Source organism: Lissotriton vulgaris, chromosome 3_2 (assembly GCF_964263255.1).
Source record: "Lissotriton vulgaris chromosome 3_2, aLisVul1.2, whole genome shotgun sequence".
In the NCBI taxonomy this organism is placed as follows: domain Eukaryota; kingdom Metazoa; phylum Chordata; class Amphibia; order Caudata; family Salamandridae; genus Lissotriton; species Lissotriton vulgaris.
Genome location: NC_141690.1, coordinates 280,776,720 through 280,801,201, shown reverse-complemented (window position 1 = coordinate 280,801,201; position 24,482 = coordinate 280,776,720). Strand labels below are relative to the sequence as shown.

Sequence of the window (24,482 nt, the reverse complement as noted above, 5' to 3'; positions counted from 1 at the left end):
TGTCACGAGGAGCAGTTACGTTTGCTTTTGAGCCGTGGGGGCGACTCGGATACTCACAGGACACCGGGGGCGTGGTGAAGTCCACTGGTACGAGGAGTACGGGAGTCCGGGTCGGTTCTGGGAAACCGTGATGAGGAGAGGCTGGTCTGCGGGGGGTGGGTACGAGGCGTACTTGGTGTCCGGCCCGTAGGTCACGAGCCGTGTTGAAATACTGCTGGGCTGTTGAAGGTACAAGGCGTACCTGGTGCCCGGCTCGTAGGTCACGAGCCACGTTGAAATACTGCTGGGCTGTTGAAGGTACAAGGCGTACCTGGTGCCCGGCTCGTAGGTCACGAGCCACGTTGAAATACTGCTGGGCTGGTGAAGGTACAAGGCGTACCTGGTGCCCGGCTCGTAGGTCACGAGCCACGTTGAAATACTGCTGGGCTGTTGAAGGTATGAGGCGTACCTGGCGTCCGGCTCGTAGGTCACGAGCCGCGTTGAAATACTACTGGGCTGTTGAAGATACAAGGCGTACTTGGCGTCCGGCTAGTAGGTCATAAGCCGCGTAGAAATACTGCTGGAATGTTGAAGGTACAAAGCGTACCTGGCGTACGGCTCGTAGGTCATGAGCTGCGTTGAAATACTGCTGGGCTGTTGAAGGTACAAGGCGTACTTGGCGTCCGGCTCGTAGGTCACGAGCTGCATTGAAATACTGCTGGGCTGTTGAAGGTACGAGGTGTACCTGGCGTCCTGCTCGTAGGTCACGAGCCACGTTGAAATACTGCTGGGCTGGTGAAGGTACAAGGCGTACCTGGTGCCCGGCTCGTAGGTCACGAGCCGCGTTGAACTACTGCTGGGCTGTTGAAGGTAAGAGGCATAGTTGGCGTCCGGCTCGTAGGTCACAACCCGAGTTGAAATACTGCTGGGCTGTTGAAGGTACAAGGTGCACTTGGCATCCGGCTGGTAGGTCACGAGCCGTGTTGAAATAGTGCTGGGCTGTTGAAGGTACGAGGGGTGCCTAGCGTCCAGCTTGTAGGTCACGAACCGCGTTAAAATACTGCTGGGCTGTTGAAGGTACGAGGAGTACTTGGCGTCCGGCTCGTAGGTCACGAGCCGCATTGAAATACTGCTGGGCTGTTGAAAGTATGAGGCGTACCTGGCGTCCGTAGGGTGCGAGCCATGACGAAGTCAGCAGGGCTCTTTCCAGGATGTTGTGGTGTGTACAGGAGGTACGGAGAGGGCGAGCCTCGACGAAGTCAGCAGGGCTCTTTCCAGGATGTTGTGGTGTGTACAGGAGGTACGGAGAGGGCGAGCCTCGACGAAGTCAGTAGGGCTCTTTCCAGGATGTTGTGGTGTGTACAGGAGGTACGGAGAGGGCGAGCCTCGACGAAGTCAGCAGGGCTCTTTCCAGGATGTTGTGGTGTGTACAGGAGGTACGGAGAGGGCGAGCCTCGACGAAGTCAGCAGGGCTCTTTCCAGGGTGCTGCAGCGCGTACAGGATGTACGAAGAGTGCGAGCCGCGACAAAGTCAGCAGCGCTCTTCAGCTCCAAAAGTAAACCTCCCTCGTAGCAAAAAGGGTCTCCTAGTTATAGTGCCAGGGGTCTTTGAAGTTCTTTGATCCGGCAGGGGGTTCCCTGGTGCCTAAGCCCTGGTTGGGGGGGGGGTTCCTGCCAGATGGCACCTCGCTCTTTTGAAAGTCGGCAGCAGGGTCATCAGACGACCAGCGGGGTGTGGGGCCGACCTGGTGGGAGGCAGGACGCTCAACTGAAACTACTCCACCCCTCTCACTTAAAGGCCGCGAGCTAACACCAGGCAGGAGAGACAACCTGGTATCGTTTTTAGACATCGGACTATACGTTTTTCATGGCACTCAGCAAGGTTTGGGGGTAAGGATTCAGTTATCTTCAAAAGAGGCTATTTCTAAGCTTGGTATTTCCACAATCTTCCTCTACAAGGATATCTTATGGACCCTGGAGGTCAGGGGCGCTACTCTGCAGTTTCTACTATCTTCCCGGGGTCATATATAAATATACAAGGTCATAGGTCAGTTTATTATTAGGAACCCTCGCACGGGGCCACTGTTTTGAGCGCAAAACGAGTCCATCATGAAAATAGGTCATACACGTAGGAGGCCTAAGGAAGAGGTGGCAGGGAGACCCACGCCAAGGATGCCAGGTCTAACAATTTTATTTTGGGGTGGGTTATTTCTGTGCTCAGAAATTTCCACAAGAACTTAACTCAACCACCTTGGTGTAGTTCTCAGCAACAGAGAGCCCTCACTGCACCCTTAACAGCCACGAGGAGGAGAGCACAGGAGCAGTTGGTGCCCAGCAAGGCAAAACTCCTGAAATCAACTCAAGCGCTGCAAACACATGAGAAACCGCAGCACCGGTGGCAAGGCTGGGCCCAGGGAACAGCTACTAGTGACGTTAACAGGCAGAAGGTGACACATCAACTAATCAGATACAGCCCTAGTGGTTATTGACACTTGAGCACAGCACAAAAGATGCTATTTGGGCAGAAACAAAACCAGACCCTCAACTGCAAAAAATTCTTACATTTTAAAGTAATTTAGTTACTGAAAAATGATGTCAGGGAAACTCAATAATGTAGAGCTTCTTCTTTGTGAAGATGTGTTGGCACCGAAACAGATGAGGCAACACTACGTATCATACACAATGCCACCCTCAATACGACATAAATGGACTAAATATTTTAGCAGAGTCTGGATTCAAAATTCAAATTTCCAGCAAAACTGTATAAAAAAAGGATTGTGGATCAGCATGTGTGAATAAAAAGACAATGTGGCTTTTTAAAGAGAATGGTGGGGTACATTTGCAGACTTTAAATTCTGAATTACAGCCCTTCAGGCGTCTGTAATGATTACTGAAGCTGCTATAGATAGATTTCCCTTGTGTATTACTCTCACAACACAATGCGCCATCCTGCTTTAACTTCACAGGAGCCCCAGTGACTCTCTCAAATGCCAAATCACTCGGCATATCTTTGAAATGTATGAGAAGAAGAACATGTGTCACAAGGAGACACTGGGCTCACTTTTATAAAGCGACCTTATAGATAAAAACCATATCACTGCCCACTGAGCTCACCTGTTGCGTAATGGTTGACCAATCTGAGTCGAAAGCACATGAATGCCGATCTGTATTTTCAATATGTTATGGTGCGTTGCAGCCCCCTTTCCGCAAATGTTCCTAAACTGGAATGTAGCACTGAAAGCTAACAGCACAGGGGGCGTGCACCGGTAAACACTGCCAAGCGGCGGTTGGCAGAGTTTATACCAAACTCCGCACTCTGAGTGGAGAGCGGAGGCGCAAAACTCAACGAACTCCACCCGCGGAGCGGAGTTTACCGCTCCCCCCTGATGCACAGTATCCTTCAAGTCTCTATGAAGCTTCCTTTCTGTGTAGAAAAGTCAAATAAAACGTGCATTTTGTGCAAAAAAACACACCCAAACTCTCAGTTTGGGCAAAACATCAACTCAAAAAGGCATTTTCAAATGATATTCCAGCCATTGGAGAAACAAATTGACCTAAAATGGTGCCCGGAGACCGCCAGCTTTAAAGAACTGCTGTCATATTCAAAAAAGACTGTTGAACATCTGATCAAGCTTGTCACAAGAAGACAAACATGAATGTCTGTGATATTGTGTTTTTTAAGAGCTTCTTGTGGTCTCATTTTCCCTAAACTGCAGAATCGGTTGCGCAGTGTGGGGTTATGGCAGTAAAATCAGTAACTCCGTGTCAAAAGAGTAATGCAGAATTACCTAATTACTCCAATTCCACCAGAGTAAGTAAAACTATGCCCAGGCCTGGTGATAAGAGAGTTATGTGGTGGCAGTATCTGGCATGCAGGCATCGGTATGTCAGTCACACACCCTTTTATGATCCTTCTAATGTGCCCACTTCCAACTGGGCCAATGTGAAGTTCGTACTGGCAGCCAATACCAAGATTCATTCCTACAGGTGCTTAAAATTGGCATGTTGAAAACTGGGGTTGCAGTCTTCTTGCCATTCCAGTGTGTGCTTAAATGGAATAATGTAGACTGGCATGGCAATGTGGCTGCCGGTGGCACTTTCACAGTATGGTTCACCGCTTAGAAGCATGGCTTTTCTGCAGCAGTCCTGGCAGGCTAGCACATAGTGATTTATAGCACTCCTCCAGTCAGTGCAGCGCCTTTTCTCCGCATCCAGCACTGCTCCAGTCAGTGCAGCGTCTGTTCTCCGTATCTAGCACTGCTCCAGTCATATAGCCATGTCTGAACTGGGGTGGCAGAGTGGGCTAAAGAACGGTGATGGATTAAACCCAGATCTTTTGACTGGGTGTGAGTGTTTGATTGATTCAGATGCTTCGTCCATCACCACCCTCTTTTGTACCGTTTCAGGTCTTGGCAGTGATGTAGGAAAAGTAGTGGCCCCTGGCGCGGCTGCGATGGATGCTGGGGGTGTGCACAGGTGATTTCAGTTTCTGTTCCAGTCCAGATTAAAAGAATCTAGCCATAATCTTCATGTCAACATACGAAGAAACATTCGTACTGAATGATATCAATCCCTTTAGATCCAACATACGTATGTGGATGAGATATATAGATGATATTCTTTTAATCTGGACTGGAACAGAAACTGAAATCAATGATTTTTTCATCTGGCTCAACATGAGGTCACAAGATATCCAATTTACCATTCAATTCGATAAAAAAGCTATCAATTTTTTGGATATCTCCATCATTGCCGAGGAGGATGTACTACACACAACTCTATTCAGGAAGCCGGCAGAGAGAAATTCATTACTCCAATATTCCAGCCATCATCCACGAGGCCTGAGGGACAATTTGCCTTTTGGGCAATTCTTGCGAATCCATCGCAATTGCAGCAAGAAAGAGGATTATATGGAGCAATCTGAAAACCTCATGGAACGACTGATAGAACGCGGCTATCCCAAGCGCCTGATCAAAAAAGCCAGGAAGAGAGCATGGTTCAATCCCCGGGAAGTCTTGCTACAACCTAATGAGCAAAAACGAAATAATGAAAAGCGCCTTATCTGTGTAACAACTTTCTCGACCCAAAGCAACTCAATCAAGAAAGCCATTAACAAACATTGGAGCTTAATTTCAGAGGACCTCGACAGTGAAGACCTACTACTACACTCCTTTAAAAAGGCTAAGAACATTCGCGATCACGTAGTATGTTCATTCCTTGAAACCGTGAATGAACCCACTATCACTTCAATGTGGAACCTTCCACCCATTGTGGGTCACTTTAGATGTGGTTGTTGTAAGGCCTGCCCTGTGACCATACAGACAAAGGAATTTGTTCATAAACAGCTACGAGTAACACTTAAGTCACATACCAACTGCAACACCACCAATGTGGTATACTGCATTATTTGTCTGTGTGACTTACCCTATGTTGGACAGACACAGCAACGTGCAAAAGTGCGGTTTCTTCAACACTGCAGCCGTGTCAAGTGCAAGGTGCAAGGAGCCCCCCTGGTAGAACACTGCAATAAAGAAACCCACTTACCTGAAAGCCTGAGGTGGGTCATACTAGAGCAGGTGAAACTGGGCCCTAGGGGTGGCAACATAGCCCCCATTCTTAATGTCAGGGAACTGAAATGGATTAATTTTTTTGACTCTGTAAAAAATGGGCTAAATGAATCTGAAAACACTTTTGCTCAACTGACTAATCTCTAAATCTCACTCTATCATTACAAATCTGTCTTCCATTTTGATCTTACTCTGTGAGTTGGCATGCATTCAACCACCATGTCGGTAGGTTCATGCGGACAAGCGGTCTAGCAAAATCATTTTGTCTTTATTTTAATCTTTTGCTCTCAAATTTGGAATGTGCTATGACGTGCATTTAAACCGCCATGTCGGTAGGTTAATGCTGATAAGCGATCTAGCTGAATCCTTGGCTGTTCCAATTCGGAATGTGTTATGCATCTAAACCGCCATGTCTGGCAGGTTCATGCAGCAAAGTAATTCAGTGCAACGTAATACACCACCCGGAGGGGCTCTCTGGTGAATCAAAAAATCTCACTCCATCCTTAAAAATCTGTCTTCCATTTTTGATCGTACTCTGTGAGCTGGTATGCATTCAACCACCATGTCGGTAGGTTCATGCGGACAAGCGATCTAGCGAAAACATGTTCATGTAATTAATTTTTGTTCCTAAATTTGGAATATGTTATGACATGCATGCAAACCGCCATGTAGGAAGGCTAATGCTGACAAGAAAAACAACCCGATGCTTTCCCACTCCGGGATGGTCACCTAGCAACCGCCGTGAAGTAGTCTTTTTTCCAACTCCATTGTAACATACTTAAGGTTACCACGCCCCCTCCCGCCTTACTTCCTGGTTACGGGAGACGCCATCGACCTCGAGACCCCCTTGTGGACCCGGCAAAACTTGTGCCTACGGGTAAGCTGGTCTGCGAACTCTTTACCAAATCTCTGTTGATCCCTTATTTAATGGTGAACGGACAATTCATTGGTCCCGCTATTTCATTTCTTTTCTTAGATACGGACTGTTGAATTATCCCAGCCGTCTTTCAGAAAATAAGGTAAAGCCCGCAACTATCTCCCAACCCACTGTTGGTCATTGAACTGTATAATCGTAACGATCCTGACCTTCTCTTTTCGATCTTTCGATCCCTTCAGATTATTCCGGAGCCATTTCTGACCACCCCTGTTACTCTCTGACCTGTATTTTACGGCAGGTAAATATGTTGCACCTTTTCTGATAACACGGTTCCCCTGTTTAGTCCTCAGTGTTTTTAACGTTTTTCCCGAGCGGTATCTTCCGCTACGGCTAGATAGGGACTTGTAGCCCTTGATGAATAATTAGTTTTTACTTTTTCTAACCCTAGGAGGTTTGCCCATCCCCCTTTCCCCCCACATGTCCTGATGAAGACCCGCGCTGTAAGGATCAACCATCCTACAAAACCTTGGGTCGAAACGTAGACTGCTATCTACCTTTGTCAACTCCTACCATCAGCGTGATTTATACAGCTTAATAGGAGCTTGAATATACAACAATGTTCTAAACGTATGTATACTGTATGCGACCCCGATTGATGGGGATCATTGAAGAATAATTTATACATGAATTTAAATGTATGCTTTGTGTCACAATTGAATGTAAAGTCAGTCACAACCTTTTTATTAACTTTACCTCGCCCCTTTTTTCCTTTCTTCTTTCTTTGGGCACATGAACAAATGATAAATACCTATATATTTTAGTGTTTTTAAAAAACTCAACTATGATGATATGAATGCACTGTGAATAAAACACTGCATTTCTAAAACATTTCTGATTTTCTTTTTTGATTCTCTGTAAAAAATTCCTTGAATTTCTATGTTTTCTTACCTACTCCATACCAGTTGGGGACCCCTCTTTCTATAACTGTTCTCTGTCACTAACACTACTTCTGTCAGTAGGGTGCAGTGCCTTTTGTCTGTCACTAACACTACTTCTGCCACTGCAGCACTGTTCTCTGAAGCTAACACCACTTCTGCAAATAGGGTGCAGTGCCTGTTCTCTGTCACTAGCACTACTTCTGTCAGTAGGGTGAAGTGCCTGTACTCTGTCACTAGCACTACTTCTGTCAGTAGGGTGAAGTGCCTGTTCTCTGTCACTAGCACTACTTCTGTCAGTAGGGTGCAGTGCCTGTACTCTGTCACTAGCACTACTTCTGTCAGTAGGGTGAAGTGCCTGTTCTCTGTCACTAGCACTACTTCTGTCAGTAGGGTGCAGTGCCTGTTCTCTGTCACTAGCACTACTTCTGTCAGTAGGGTGCAGTGCCTGTTCTCTGTCACTAGCACTACTTCTGTCAGTAGGGTGAGGTGCCTGTTCTCTGTCACTAGCACTACTTCTGTCAGTAGTGTGCAGTGCCTGTTCTCTGTCACTAGCACTACTTCTGTCAGTAGGGTGCAGTGCCTGTTCTCTGTCACTAGCACTACTTCTGTCAGTAGGGTGCAGTGCCTGTTCTCTGTCACTAACACTACTTCTGTCAGTAGTGTGCAGTGCCTGTTCTCTGTCACTAACACTAACACTACTTCTGTCTGCAGGGACCCTGCTCCTTGACCCTCGCCCTCCTTCCGGTTCTGCAGCGCCTGGTTTACTGAAGCCAACACTACCTGTGGGCTGGGCTGAGGAGGGGTTTAAGCCCCTCACATGTGTGTTAAATGACACCCGTTACCACAGGCTCCCTGCCCCCCTTCCACAGTCCACACACACACACTCCAGCACACACGGCTGGTTCTGACTGCTCTACAACGGATAAAATTCAAATATTATTCTGGCGCGCTGCGAAGTGATTTTGGTGGCGCTAGACACGGCCATTAGATTAGTGCCCTGATGTCGTGGGGTGAAAGGAGGAGCCAGCCCTCGTCCTTGCAGCTGATGACGAGCTCTTCATCTCCGATCTCTGGACGTGCCTCGTGCTCGGATAGTGTGTGGGTTGTGCGCCGGTGTGAGTGAGGCAGCCCACGGGCACCGGAGCAGGAAGTGATTTGCATGCGGCGCACAGGTGTGTACGCTCGTGGCTGTGTGTTCACAGGTGCGCCTCACTCCTTCCAAGCGGAGCTTCTGAGTAGAGCGAGGCTTCAAGGCGCTGTACCACCCGAGGGCACCCAGGATCCGTGGCAGGAGCCGGCGTGAACACGGGCGGCTGCTCCTAACTTTCCAGGTGAGTGGGGGGGCTGCCTTGATAGCTCCGTGGGTTGGGCGCTTGCTGAGAGCGCTCTGTGTGACCCTGGGCATGATTTGATTCTGAGAATGTCATCCTTCTGAGCTGACGGAACTGAGGTCAGAACTCGTCTATGACATCACGGGCTGGATTCATAAAACGTACTTCGTAGTACCACATACCACAGGCAGGAGTACTACAAAACTTACTACATAGTGTGATTCACATGTTGCACTCTGCAGTACCTCACACATGCAACTTACACTTTTGCAGTAACTTGCACATGGAACTCACATCCCGTGCAAGGCGATAGATTTCAGATGTCATCAGTGATGTAACATGTGAGGTCATGAGCAGGGCATCGCGCGGTGCATGGTACACGTATGTCAGCTGCGTAGAACTGGCAGGTCCCGCCGGGCCAAAGGGCCACAGGGGCCCAGCTGAGCTCCGTTCAACATTGCAAACAAATATGATCTTTGGGCCCTGAGCCGGGGGTGTCTCCCCCGTGCCCGAGTTATATGTTTTCAGTACTGAGTCCCGAGTCCTGTAAGGGTTGCTGCATCATTTTCCCTCCTGTTGCTATGACAACAACATGTTTCGGAGTCCTGTGGACCACACTCATCAGAATGCATGCTTTGGGGTTTTCCGCGTCTTTGGGCACGACCCTGAACGCCAAGTTTACTCTCCATATGTACTCCTCTATGTACAACACTAAGTGGCAACAACGGAGTAACCTAGGTTTCTACTTTTTATTGACTATTCAACATTGTCATTTAACAGTAGCATTTTTCATGAAATTCCACACTCATATTCAACGCATATTAAAACTAAACCTTTTGTACATATATTCTATTTTTTAAACTTTTTCTACAACTCAACTAAAAAAACTCCAACAGCGGGCACTGTGAAATTATTATAGCAAATTATAAATGTTCATATTTCTACATCACTGAAAAGATGGCATGCTAAAAGCATAATTTTATTACTTAGTATAAATTTATTTGCAAGTGTTATTAACCTTGTACTTTTCACTTTTTCGTTTTTTTCATTTTATTAAGTCATACCACAGTTATAGAGCCCACGTGGGCTCATACCGTAACTGAAATATATTCAAAACTTAGCCTGACACCATTGCGGCCATCCGGTAAACTATTTACGAGTCCTCATTTGGGTACATCCTGCCTTTTCTTCAACCATGTCTGTGTTCCTAAAAAATTGAAACGAAAACACTTAAAAACCTTATTGAAATTCGATAATCTAGCACATTAAAATCCCCAGTCAAAAGAAGCATTATTATAAATGAATGTACATTACCTCGTCAGTATTTACACCGTGGGGTTATTTGAGTCCATTTCTAAAATATACCCACACTGCAGCCTTCTACGTTGTTTTTCTCCGCCGCCCGTTGTGCGCGGTGCACAATCCATCGCACTATATTCACGCCTCCTGTGGCCTCCTTCATTAAACTCTTGAAAGTGGCTGGCTATCAGATAGTTACCGTCATTATTCCTAATTGCCCTGAGGAGTTGCAGGTCTCAATGAATTCAATTCCAAATATTTCTTTGGATTAGAAATCCATAAGAGATACACATTAAACAATATATATAATGCGGTATAGTGGTCAAAATTAATAATGTATGTTAAAAAGGCCATTAAAAGCAAAATACATGTTGTTAAATCCAAAATTATTAAATTACTAAAATTACTAAATTACTAAAATGCAAACGGAGGTCACAGAAGAATCCAAGATCAGTAATCGCTGTAATATCCTCTCATAATGTAGGATATGGGCCTTCAGTCAGTCTCATAAAGTACGTTTTCGAAGTAACTTTATGTTTTCCTTCCTTTTATTGAGGAAGATATAAATGAAGGAACCAAAGCACAGTCCACTGTGTCTAATATACGTAGATGATTAAAAGCATCCTCCAAGTAAAACAATGTATTTGTTATGAATAACAGTTTTAAATTGTTATTCCTAATATCCTGAAAGAATTTACAGAGCAGGGTAAAGTGCTGAGTAGATTATACAGATCTGCCCTCGCAGGGGCATTTGGGTGAATCCTCATTCCATTCACTCATTCTTTTTTTAAGTTCAGAAGTAAGTTTATTAAGGAAAATATGTCACAATACCAAATATACTATAACAATACATAGTCACATGAATCAAATATTGAACTTAGAGGTAAAATAATTGGATGTAAAAATGAAGTTGGCCTACCTAGAAGAAAAATAATTAATACAAATATGTAAGGCACTTAGGGGCCCATTATGATGGCGGGCGGATTGCCCCCGCTAGGCTAGCGGGGACAATCCGCCCGCCATCATCTTTTGTTTTCCCTCCGCCATATTAGTTTGGCGGGGGGGAACCTCGTCGGACGGAAAGACCGTCCACCGCTTTTCGCCCCAGTCACCTTGCGACCAGGGCGGAAAAGGAATAATATGGTGGCGGTGTCTATCCGACACCGCCAGCCATATTAAAATGGGCAATAGGCAATGCATTTCCGTGGCGGCAATGCCGCCACGGAAAGGCCGGCGGACTTCACTCTGGGGACCCCATGCAGGCCTCCAGAGTGAAGGTGAGTAGGGGGGGGGGGGAACATGGGGGGTACCTGTAGTACCCCCCTTCATTTGCATTCAGAAAGCGGCAGGCACCGCGCGGTGCCTTCCGCTTTGTAAATGCAAATGATGTACAGCATTTTTAGCAGTGTGGCGGGCGGTGCAGAGATCACCGCCCGCCACAATGCTAAAAATACAGGATGTGCCCGCCACTGTGGCGGGCACATCCTAATACCACCCCGGGACCCCCGCCCTGTTGGCGGGCGGTCCCTGTTACCACCAGGATGGCGGGCGGGCAAAGTCCGCCCGCCATCCTAATGACTCCCTTAGAGTAAATACAGGGGGATTTCACTTATTCTTGAAAATTCTGTCAGAAAATGTAAGGTTCCGTCCCAAAACATTTTAAGGTAGAATTTGTCCTGAGTATTAGTTACAAGTAATAAATAACTTTGGATACCATTTTGCCCCGGGACACAAAAATATCTCTGAACTGTCGGTTTGATGTTCTCGCCAGGTTCACGCCTTTCTAGGGCCTAGAAGTGTCTTCAGATCTTTTTGCGATATTATAAGATATGAGCCGGACACCCAAGGGGATATTTATATCGGTTTCATTTAAGAGGTTTTTTTTGTGTCCCAGCTAGGATATGCTTTCTCTGCAGTCAAGGGCCGAGCAGCCTTTAATTATCTCTTCGGTAAACTTGGTTCCAGACCTGCCCCAGGCACTGTGCCAGCCACTGTTAGTGGTAACTTCTAAAGGAGAGCATGCAAATTCACTGCGTTCAATACAAGCAGAAGCGGGCGTGGTGCAGCCAGGAGTCTGCATACAAAGTTGTTCTCCAACGCCTGTAAAGCCTTGTGTAATGATATGCTCTATTATACCTTTCTTACAAAGGTCATTTAATTCTGTTTCCAGCTGTTCCCTAACACTAAATGGAACATTCCTCAACCTGTGCTTAACAGGAATGGCATTTTCTTTTACTCTAATGGTGTGCTTAAACCCCTTCACCTCCCCTAGTCCGCTGTCAAAAACAGCGGGAAAACACTCAACCAACTTGTCAACAAAATCATCATTTTGCACAACTGAAATAGGGTCTTTTGTCCCTGGTCTGAGAACAATTTTAAACAACCCCTGATGAAACCATCCGAGGATGTTTAAACCTTTGATGGATACATACATTTTACCAAAGATCTTCCTCCCTCTAAATTCAAGAGTGTCCTCAAAGTACCCTTTAAGCTCTATCCTCCTACCTTCATAAGAGACAGGGGATCTGTCAGGAGGAAATAGTTTACAATCAACCCACACCTCCTTAAAAAGTTCTTGAGTCAACATGGTTATCCTCGCTCCTGAGTCTACTAACAAGCAGACAACCTTGTCACCAATACCAATATCAGTGTAAGGATCAACGCATTCCATTTCTGAATCCGTCTCATTGCACAAATCAACCACAACCACAACCATATCCCTAAGATCATCCTGAATGTTATTAGTGTCATCTTGGTTGTATTCAGAAACATTAGCTACAGAAGGTGTACTACCCGGATTATTCCATTGTTTGTTATACTGTACTTGAGATGAATTACGCTTAACATTCTGACACACTTTAGCGAAATGTCCCAATCTTCCACATAATCTACACGTGACATTTTTAGCTGGGCACGGGCGTCCAGACTTAAAATGTGGAAAATTTCCTCATTTAATACAAATATTACTTTGTTCAAAAATCTTATTTTCAGTACGTCCCCCTGATTCAACTTTACTCTCATGAACTTTCACAACATTAATACTTTCTTCCTTAGTTATAGAAGGTGAAACTTTTTCATCAAGTTCTTTTACAGATAGTTTGGAAAATTCAATACTTTTTGCAACACGTACAGTTTCTTCAAGTGACGGATTACCCAGAGAGAGTAATTTCTGCTGGATACTTTTGTCTGCACATTTACAAATATACTGATCTCTGATCATTTGATCTCTAAAATTTTCAAATTGACATTCTGCACTAAGTATTCTCAGGGCAGAAATAAAATCCTCGACCTTTTCCCCCTGTTTTTGCTCACGTTTATAAAATTTATGTCTGACTACAACCAAACTAGGTTGAATATCAAAACGTAACTCTAACATCTTGACTGTTTCCACGTAATCATCAAGGTCTTCTTCAGGAAGGCGCACCAAGGGAGGGAAGTGTTTAAAGATTGATCGACCCCCGAATCCAAGACTATTTAGCAAAAGATATTTCTTTCTTTCTGCTCTGTACCTAGAAGATCCTATAGTCCCTAGATAAGTGGTAAACGCATCAAACCATTTTTTCCAAACAATAGGTGGTTCACCAGGAAGGTCAAGAAAGGGAGGTGGTGGTGAAACCACTTGCATGCTTACACTCCAGAGAAATCTTACTTAAATATAGTTTTTGTTGTTATATATTTTTTTTAATTCCACTTATAGTAGCATACAATTTCTCATAACCCCTTTTCTATTCATAACCTGAAAATTAATAAGTACATTTTTCTTCCTGGTGCTGTTCCATAAACAAGCCACAACCCTTGTGCTAAGAAAGTCTGAACAAAGTATCTTCTGTTTTTAAAGATTAAAAATAGTATCTCTCAAAGAAAAAATAAAATAATGAACAAATAAAGTGTCTCAAAAATAATAATAACGAACAACTTTATTTTTCCTAATTCTTCACGCTCTTTACCTCTGTGAAGTAGTCCTTTTAAGTGAGAAATTCATGAAGTACGCACTACACACAAAGCAGGTGTGCGTATCACCGTGAACGTCTTAAGCAGTTGTTGAAAAAGTAAGCGTTCACGTCAGTAAAGTGTGTCACAACTCTTGCGTGAAGATATGCTTTTTTTCCGTAAATATGAGATGAATCCTCACGTAACGTTGCACTTCTGTGCGCTTCAAAATGACAACTTTATGCGTTCCACATCAACTAAAATGGCATCCACGTTCCTCAACCTACGTTGAGTTGCAGGCAAGTACGTTGCGTTCCACCATTCGCTGTTACGTCACTTGTGCCAACAATTTTCGACATCCAAGATGGCCCCGTCTAACAACTAGTACGTCACCCGCAAACGTAGGATGTACGTCACCTCAACTGGTAACAGATTACCCAAGTGCTTTAGCTGCTGCCAGAAATGTTGTCAAAAACACAGTACCTTCAAATATCGAACATCGCAATCCGGAGTCTCTTCAATCGTTCGTAGAAACAAACAGGAACACTCTCGAGGTACCTTTGGTGTGTTTTTCTTCAGTTAATTTTCTGTTCTTGACTGCCTCTTCCGTTTTTTCCCTATTACTCTTTTTAAACGTAGAAACTTGCGTGGGTAGCATACACCTGAAGATCGTCGCCACGTTTTTCTGTAGTATCAGCACTCGTACACAAGATGAAGTTGAACATAGGCTTTAATGTTATACAGGTGATGCGCAGCAGCTAACACTTCATCAAAGCTACAGAACTTTGATAGAGCTTAAAGGGTACTTTGAGGATACTCTTGAATTTAGAGGGAGGAAGATCTTTGGTAAAATTTATGTATCCATCAAAGGTTTAAACATCCTCGGATGGTTTCATCAGGGGTTGTTTAAAATGGTTCTCAGACCAGGGACAAAACACCCTATTTCAGTTGTGCAAAATGATGATTTTGTTGACAAGTTAGTTGAGTGTTTTCCCACTGTTCTTGGAAATGGACTAGGGGAGGTGAAGGGGTTTAAGCACACCATTAGAGTAAAAGAAAATGCCATTCCTGTTAAGCACAGGTTGAGGAATGTTCCATTTAGTGTTAGGGAACAGCTGGAAACAGAATTAAATGACCTTTGTAAGAAAGGGATATTAGAACCTATCGAATCTTCACTTTGGCTTTCTCCCCTAGTTGTCGCTAAGAAGAAAAATGGCAAGCTACGCGTCTGTGTTGATTTACGCAGTTTAAATAAGAGCATTTGGGTAGATTCCTAGAACCAGGAATCGGAACACAGACAGAACATTTTAAAAAGACTAGAACATATCATTACGGCTTGTTATTCGACGTACCCCACAAGCGCCGCCAAACACAACACTGCTAACATGCTTTATGTTAGAATTGGGAGTCTCTGGTTGGCGCAAGTTTTCACTTGTGACAAGCAGGGACCCTCTCCTCAAAGTCAGGGCGAAGGATGACCCCTTGGAATGACCCTTGCTCACCCTCTAGGTGCGTGGCGTGAGCAGCCAAGGCTATTCTTCAGGCGTTAGTTAGTTAAGCATTTGTAATACCACACACATTAACAATGTACCAATCCCCCACAAATGGACACCAGGCTGTAGGTATATAAAAATACGATTCTTTTATGTAAAAATATATATATCTCAGATCAGGCTTATTCACAAGACCAATAACGTTTTTGTATAACCACAGATTGTAAATAGGCAAGCTTCTCTTTTAGTTCCAAGTTCAAATGTGGATTTCCTTGTTAAATCACTTCTTTTACAGTTCTCTTAGTTCCAGTTATGCAATAATGGGGCCTCTTGCCCTGATCCTGGAAGGTATGGCGCTCCCAAGTGCCTCTGTGGGCTTCACAGCGCTCCTCTGTGCTCCACACAGAAGAAAAGCCCGGGCCCTACCAATGCTCACGCATCTCGCGGTGCGCTTTGAATGGAGACCAGAGAGGGGCCTGACAAACCCTGGGCATTTTCCGGAGGTGGGGGCTGAGCTGTGGAGCAGCAAGCAGGCAATGAGAGGAGCCTGGAGGAACCCTGGGCCTTTTCCAGAGATGGGGGCTCCTGGCTGCAGTGAGGAGCAGGGAGAGGAGCCTCTTGGGCCAAGGCACCGGGAAGGCTGACTGGGAAATAAAACGTTGTGGGCCCCTAGCCCGATGTCTTCAGGAATGCTTCTTTCTTTTGGGAATTTGAGCCGAGTTGGGCACGAGCAGTGCGACTCGGTTCGATCAGTGCAGAGGGGTCCCTTCTCAAAGTGGAGGATCTCCGGGAGGCAAGGCACAGCACGGGAGACCTCAGTACCGGCGGTACAGAGGGGAGGCTCCCTTCACAGTGCGGTGCGGCCTCTCCTAGGGGGGCAGACCAAGGCGGGGCGGCCAGGTGCAATCACATGCACAGGCGGCCGTCCAGGCTGCAGACTGCTCGCGTCCCCGGGATTCCGGTGGGAGGGGCTGAAGTCTCACTCAAGTGCTCCGTGAAGCAGGCGGGGGTAGAGGAGCAGCCGGCCTTAGCCCTGGGGCAGAGAGCGACTCCTAGTGGAGCGAGGCTCTCAAGGGCAAGAGGGCAGGCTGGCTCCCGGGTACCACGGCATTAGGAGGGGGCGAGAGGGGGCAGACTTCACCTCCAGCGGGAGGAAATACTCGGCCTCAGGCAGGGGACGAGACATAGCACAGGAGAACCCACTGGTCCTGGTGTTCAGTTCAGGGGGCAAGCTCAATCAAGCCCTTGGAGAATGTTTCAAAGCACAAGTCTGCAAAGTCTTTCCATTCTGGAATTCTCTTCCCTTTTCTCTCAAATCTGTCACATCACTTATCCTTTTCCGTAAGTCCCTTAAAACCTGGCTCTTCCCCCAATCTGGATAAACTCTAATCTGCCTCTCTCAGTATCCCAATCAGCGCCAGGAAACCTACGGTGATAGTGCGCTTTACAAAAACCTCCTAACATAACATAACATAACAAAGTCTTTTACTCTCCTTCCTCAGCAAGGCAAGCAGCAGGCCAGTCCTTCCAGCCTCTTCTTCTCCTTCTAGTCGGGCAGAGGTTCTTTGTGGGAAATAGGATTCTAATTTACAAGGAGCAGGGCTCCTACTTTTATACACCAGTTTCTTTGTCTTTTTAGGCCAGGGGGGCCTCTGCATAACTTCATTCAGTCTCTGAGCACTTGTTGGGTGTACTTCTGGCTTCTGCTTTCAGTGTGAGGGGCAGGCACACCAGACGCTCCACAGGAGGTGGAGCCAGCATTGTGTGGACAGGGGCAGCCAGGAGTACCTTGATGACAGTGCTTTGCCCTTCCTGGGCCAGGTGCCGGCTGAGTCATCAGTCGCTCCAAGGGGGCGGAGCCAGCATTGTGGTGGCAGAGCACTGCCCGATTTAGAGTCCAGGGGCACTCCTACCTCCCACTAAGGTGTAATCCTGGCATTCACCACCTGTCATCCCCCAGCCCTGTCACTCACACATCCCAGACAGTCAGATACACATACTAGCAGAGGCGGGCTGAAATGGTTAGGCAAGCAAATGCTAACTTTCTAAAAGTAGCATTTGCAAACACAGGATATTAAAATAAACTTTACTAAAAGAAGTATTTTATTATTATGAGTTCAGGCATACTAAGCTTTATTTTCTACCATGTTCCCTGAGCCTGCTGGGATTATAGAGTGTAATAATTCCAGCAGCTCATTCTGGCCTAAGACAACAGGTAGCCTTACAATAGTGAAAAACGAATTTGGCAGTAATTCACTATTAGGACATGCCACACTCACCAGAGCATGTCCTACCTTTCGCTTACAATGCACCCTGCCCTTGGGCCTACCATAGGGGTGACTAATATGAAGTTAAGGGAAGGTTTTAGGGGCTGGCAAGTGTGTGCACTTGCCCAACCAGCATGACAGTACCAGACTGCACGCAGGTTCTGCAATGGCAGACCCTAGACATATTTTAAAAGGCTGCTTCTGTGGGTGGAGCAACCAGCGCTGCAGGCCCACTAGCAGCATTGGCATTTACAAGCCCTGGCACTCCTGGTGCACTTTACCGGGGACTGACAGTAAATCCAATGAACCAATCAGGAAAATCAATCACAGTTACACTTTACATTGGGAGAGCATATGCACTTTAGCACTGGTCAGCAGTGGTAAAGTGCCCAGAGTAATTAAACCAACAAAAACAGGTCAGAGAGAGTATTGGAGGAAGGCAAAAAGTTCAGGGATGACTCTGCCAAGAGGGCCACGTCCAACACTTTACTTTTATATAGTTTCAAAGTCTCTTTGATATACTAACTTCCAATTGTGGCCGCAAATCTGAAAATTGCTTCAGAGGTTTTCAAAACTTTCAATTTTACATTTTTTTGTGGGGACCCAAGAACCAATATTGGAAAAATGTAAGCCAGGTAAATGAAACTTTCAGTTTCAGCTAAGCCGGCCCTTTGACAAAATGTGTTTTCTTTCTTTTACCTGCGCCACGTGCCACAACAAATGTGTTAGTTCATTTCAATCTCATATCTTTCCCTTCATAAATGTTATCAAACTTTCAATCAAACTGTGAACCTTTGGGGGTTCGTGATACTGGTGTCGCGTCATCGTCGCACAGGAGGACAGGAGTTGGATTCTTTCATGTGCTGCTGATATGGCACTGCCCACACAGGTTGGGACGGGGAAGAACACACGTCCATTACACTTTCATCTCTCAGCCCAGGGCTGCCTTCATTAGGGCTTTTACCACTCTGTTGTGTTCATGCCATGGACACGAGCCTTACGTGTATTATATTTGGTGAAGCCATCCTGCGGTTTTAGCCTCTGGTTTGTCGTCACTTTCCTCACATGCCCCTCGTTGATGGCGCCATCCTGGAGGAGACCTGTGGTCTCCTCCCCCTGACTCCCGCATCCATCCTCACGGGGTACCAATGCTTGTTTAACGCACCCCTCACTGTGCCATGCTGGCCATGTTATAAGCCCACACAGGTGTTCGTCACTTTTGTGTACTTAATTGTATTGTATTGTAATTGCATTTATATAGCGCTTACTACCCCTGAAGAGGCGTCAAAGCGCTTTTTCGTTGAGTGGCACGCTACTCCAGGACCCATAGAGGATTAGTGTTGAGTTAGTATAGTGAAACATGCAAGTACATTTTAAGTGGTGGATAGGTTAGTCAGTTAATTGGATTTGGAATGATAGCAGAAGGATAGAGGAGGACAAAGGTTTGTATTTATATAGCGTTTGTTGACGCATGCTATTCAGGAAGCCTATAAAGGATTAGTGGTGAATTAATATGGTGAAATATGAGGTAATTTCATTGGTGGATATTAGTCTGTTACTTGGAGTGAGAAGGATAGCGTAGGGATAAAAGGGGAAGAAAGATTTACATTCATATAGCACTTGTTACCCCTGATGGGTGTTGAAGCGCTTTTCTGGCAAGTAGCACGCCACTCCGGAACCCATAAAGGATTAGTGTTGAAAATTAGTATAGTATAAATATGAAGTAATTTGAGTAGTAGATATGTTATTAATTTATTTGAGCAGTATATTAGTATGGTTGAATATGGAATTTGAGAAGTGAACATGTTAGCCTGTTAATTTTGATTGAAAAGGATAGTGGAGGGATAAAAGAGTAAAGGAATTTTTTTAATTTTTCTTAGGTCTTAGCAGTAGGAAGAGGCTTTTGGATGAGTAAAAAGGAGTTTTGGAGGGGAAGAATCAGAGGGGAGAGTTTAGAAAAGTTTCTCATTTAGCAATACCCAGCCCACACCATCCACATCCACAAACAGAGCAACACCCTCACACCAAATGTACACCACGCACAACACTAAGCACAGATTATTGTACCAGCATGCACCACAAACCCAACCAAACCACATCTACACACCCTACTATCCCAACTACCACACATATCCACCATCACCTACAAACAGTACACAACTCTATCCTATACCACCAACCAACACACTCATTACTAACACAACGCCAATCAACACCATTCATAACTACATCCCACTCAGACACACTCTCCCTGCTGTAATTACACCTAACAGTCCACCTTTTATCACTAACAAACATATAATGATCCTTCCATCAGTTGTCCATCAAACACCCTCGTCTCCCTTCTACCATAATAACATTAACACACATTACACACACTGCACACCACCACACTTTGTAACTCTTGCAGCAAACCAACCTGAGACAAACACTCTTACCTCTACTTCATTCCCACCTACACACAACATACACTCTACTCATAAACACACACCACCCCCTCTACGTCACAACCTCCTCTCACAAACAATACTACACAACCAAATTCATTGCATGAAATGTATACATCAGCACCCCTTTTCACCACACCTCAAAAGCAAAACAAATCGCACACACCAGCACAACAAGATCTTCAGAGCACAACACCTCATAATGCTTACCATCACAAAATACAAACATACACCCACCTTTCAAACCATAAAAAGGAACAAATCCAATGCCAAGCCTTCACTGTTCCACCACACCTAACACAGATACAGCAATACAGTACCTCTCTTCTAACCATCTCCCATCCATTGGACAATTTAGAACGTTACTACATGACCCACATGCTGCACCAACTCCCCTGACTCATACACCTTCTGCCTTAAACACACGCAAAAAATATAAGCAACATGCCACACAAAGGGAAGCATTTCTGGCCCTGGTCCTGGTCAGTCTCGAACAGGCTCAAACAGGCAACTGCCCTTGTCCTCTCCGCTCTTAGCCTCGTTGCCCGGTCTGAGACGCCCTAAGCCTGGCCTTTTATAGCCCTAGTAATCAGGTGACCCTTCCAGCTAATGGGAACCCTAGCCCTAACATTATCTAATCACAACACTAGCCCTAAAATATAGAACTAATAGGAGACCAGGACCTTACAACCAATCTTAGCCCTAGTCCAAGCACCCAATCAGTTTCAAAAACCCTGATCTCTACGCCCAATAAAGGCCTTAGCCCTACCAGTAGTCCCAAGCCAAGTAGCCCATGGTACAGGTAGCCCTAGTCCCTACTTCCAATTGAAAGCCTAACCCTACTCCTAGTCCCACAACTAGTCCAGCAACCAATCACACAAGAAGCCCAAAATAGCTACTTTCAATTAAAGGTCTAACCCTAGCCCTAGTCCCACCCTACTATCAACAACCAATAACATAGGAAGCCCTAGTCCCTAGTTCCAATAGAAATCCGAAACCTAGCCCTAGTCCCAACCCTACAATGATTGAATCACAGACCCAGAAACCAATAAGAACCCTCAAATACCCAACCAATGAGGACATTAACCCTACTCCAATAGAAACACCAGATACAACCACCAATCAGTGTACACATATGCTAACCACCAGCACATCATATAAGGTCCTAGCAACCTCAGACAAGGTTTGCTGGCCAGGGAGTTGGAAGCTGCTTTTCCTGTTCAAAATCTCCTAGGAGACAGACAGGCTCAATCCACACTTTGGACTTCTGCAGGTAAAGGCTTCACTAACTCGAAATCTAACAATACTGTTTGAAGAAAACTTCACTCCCCCTGCTGGCCAAAAAACGAAGTGCACAGGCCCCATTAGACACAGTTTAAATAGCTCACAGAAGCACCCTCTGATGTAGAAAATCCCTGTGGGTGGGGGGGGGGGGGGCCGGGGGGGCTGGACTCACTGGCTTGTGAACACAAAATGGTGGCTGGGGGTGTACTGTTTTAACACACAGGTCTTAGCACAGAGCAAAGGAGAAATTTGGAGGGAAAACAGATTTGTCACCAAGGAATGAGAGGGACAAACTACAGAGGTTGGACTGCAAATGCCACAATTCAACATGTTAAATGCAAGCAATCATGGCCAGGGAAAACCACAAGTTTAAAGCACAAAACAGGTGATAAAATATGCAATCACAGGCAGGTCAAAACTGCAATTTTTAACTGTAACAACCACATGCAAAGACAGTAATCACAGAAAGGAAAAATAGTTTTTTAAACAACTTTTGTCTTGGGAAGAGACAGCACTAGTCTGTCTCCTTACCACTTCCTGGACTCTGCTCAAAGCAATCTGGGGCACTTGTAGGCTGCAACTCACAAGATGGAGGAGAATGATTTGGGGATCACCTAGCAAAGCCTTAATGGGCCTGGGCAGGTGTGAGAGGAGGGCTCAGACTTGCCTGGTAGCTGAATAGCCAATGGTCTGCTGGCCTGGGGGTGGGGGCTGGGAAGCTGCCTTTCCTGTTCAGAATCTCCTAGGAGACAGACAGGTTCAATCCACACTTTGGACTTCAGCAGGTAAGGGCCTCACTAACTTGAAATTTAACAATACTGATTGAATAAAACTTTTCTCCCCCTGCTGGCCAGTAAACTAAGTGCACAGGCCCCACTAAACAATTACCCCACCCCAGAGGAGTCTGGGCTCCATGACCGTGTGAGGGCGAGCACACAGAAATACACCTCCAGGAAAGTACCAAAATCCCTCACACCCAGGTGCCTGGTGCACCTGTCACACTCATGACACACCCCACCGACGGGCCCGCACCCCCTGCGCATTCCTAAACAGCACTCCAGCGCCTCCGCTGTGTCTACGGTTGGTGACGCTAAAGGAAGAAGATTAAATCTCAGATTGGGATTTTTTGTTTACTTTTTCTCCTTTGCGTACCACCCCCTCCCTCCTTCTCCCCCTCACCCCGCCCCCTCCAGACTTTCCAAGTGCCAAACACCGGGTGACAATTCAAAATCACCTCTGTGCTTCACTGCAGCGTTCCGCGTGACCCGGTGCACACGGCATCCTCCCGGCCGCCGCTCCTGCCTCTGGGGTCATCTGCAGGGGTGTCACTTGGGTGACCAACCGGCATGGGTGCAAATTCAGGACAGGGGGTGTAAAAATTCAGGACAGAGGATCAAAATTCAGGATAAAAGGTAAGTTTTACAGCCCCATCAAAGGAGGGAGGGACCGACGGCTAGGGGTGAGGCGCCCTTAGTTACGTCCCTGGAGACTGGTTAGGTGCAGGATCGGGCAGTGACGTTGGGAGACAGGCATGGACCCGGTGACAAAAGTGAAACTGAATCCTAATGGGCTATTTAAGCAGCCAAGTCCCGGGTCTCCCCCTCTTTGTCTCCTGGGACCACAGCGTGTCGACAGTGCACTGGGCCTGACGCGTAGGGGGTAAAATGTGCCTGAGGTTGGTGGGGAGGAGGGACTGGCCTGACGGTGGTCCTCGACTCTGCTGCCCTTACCTGCCACTTATGCACTGAGGTGAATCTTGGGAAGGCTGGCTGTGTCCAGGTACCCCGGAGGGACGTTGCGCTATGCGGTGCCCTGGATTTCTTATGGAATGTAAACGTTTGTAATTGTTGCTGTAACACCTTGGGGCCTGACGGCGCAATGTGCGCAACTGAGCGTTCGAGTGTATGGTCAACTTGATAGAATGATTAACTGTAAAGTGATTCTTAATTCATTACTGCCTCACCATGATACTGACGAGAGAGTGCGATGCAATGTATGATCAGATGTATATCTACGTAGGGTACAGAACTTGATGATATGTAGAATCATAGAAATAAATATATACCTATATCCAAGTGGGATAATAGACCTCCCCTTGTAGATGGTGGAGAATTGTGGATTTTTATGTGAATAAATTCTACGCCTCGGACACCAATAAATGGTTTGCTGATTCCTTGGGCTTGGTATTATATAGGGCATCAGAGGGTCGATCGGTGACGGGTGACATGAAGTGCTGTTGTGGGGAGAGAAAGTGTCACGATGGCGCACACTAAGAAAGGAGTCTTGTAGCCAAAGAAATGCAAATGTGGCGGTTGGCAAATCTTAAGGCTGCTGTGGAGCCGGTATTGCCTTGAATGGATGGAGTCACTTGAAACTTCCTGATAGCAGGCATTATGTGCGATGCGCGAGCCAATAGCTGCAAGGTGGCTTTAAATTGCAGTGGGCCCTGTATCCAGGGTCTAACATTGGTGAGATATTCACAGGTAAAACAGATTTTCAATTCGACCAGCTGCTTGTCTTCTCCTGACCCTCCGAAGTGCCCGCCCGTCCCCTCTCTGGTAGACAAGAAGAGAGGCGCTTTGAAAGGGTGTGGCGTATCACTGCAAGCGGCGCTGCGTTTTGTGGGAAATGTTCAGACACAGCAGCCCAGTGATACATAAAAACGGAAATACATTTCTTTCAACGTATTCTCGGTAACAGACTGTTGTACTTGAGTTGGGTTTAATTATTTTTCCCTCTGAAGTAAAGACATGGCGTAAGTGCACGATACAGAAACTTTAATGTCACCTTTGCTACACCTCCTCACGCGCTGTTCTTGCGTCACCGACCATTTCCATATTAGCTCCTAATGGCGAGGTCTGTGGGGTTACAACACCCGAGAGGAAGCCTGCAGGACAGCCCTACTATTCAATCACTGAGATGACTCGAATGACCGGCTATTGGGAGCACCACACCACTTTGTTTAGAAAGTCTTTGTAAGGCCATAGTATTAAATCTGCTTTACTTCATCATTTTTTCAGGAAAGCTCACGTCCTGATGTTGATCTAAAATTGTTTAGATCGAAACGCTG

General features: G+C 46.0%; 1 protein-coding gene across 1 annotated transcript in view; it reads left to right on the top strand.

Annotated features, from left to right (window-relative positions):
• The first annotated feature begins 8,426 nt into the window (after positions 1–8,426).
• LOC147725690 (uncharacterized) overlaps positions 8,427–24,482 on the top strand; it is a 132,689-nt gene continuing 116,633 nt past the window's right edge. Inside the window, exon 1 of the mRNA XM_086964353.1 lies at positions 8,427–8,692. The gene's annotated coding sequence lies outside the window, so the exon portion shown is untranslated. The remainder of the gene's footprint in view (positions 8,693–24,482) is intronic.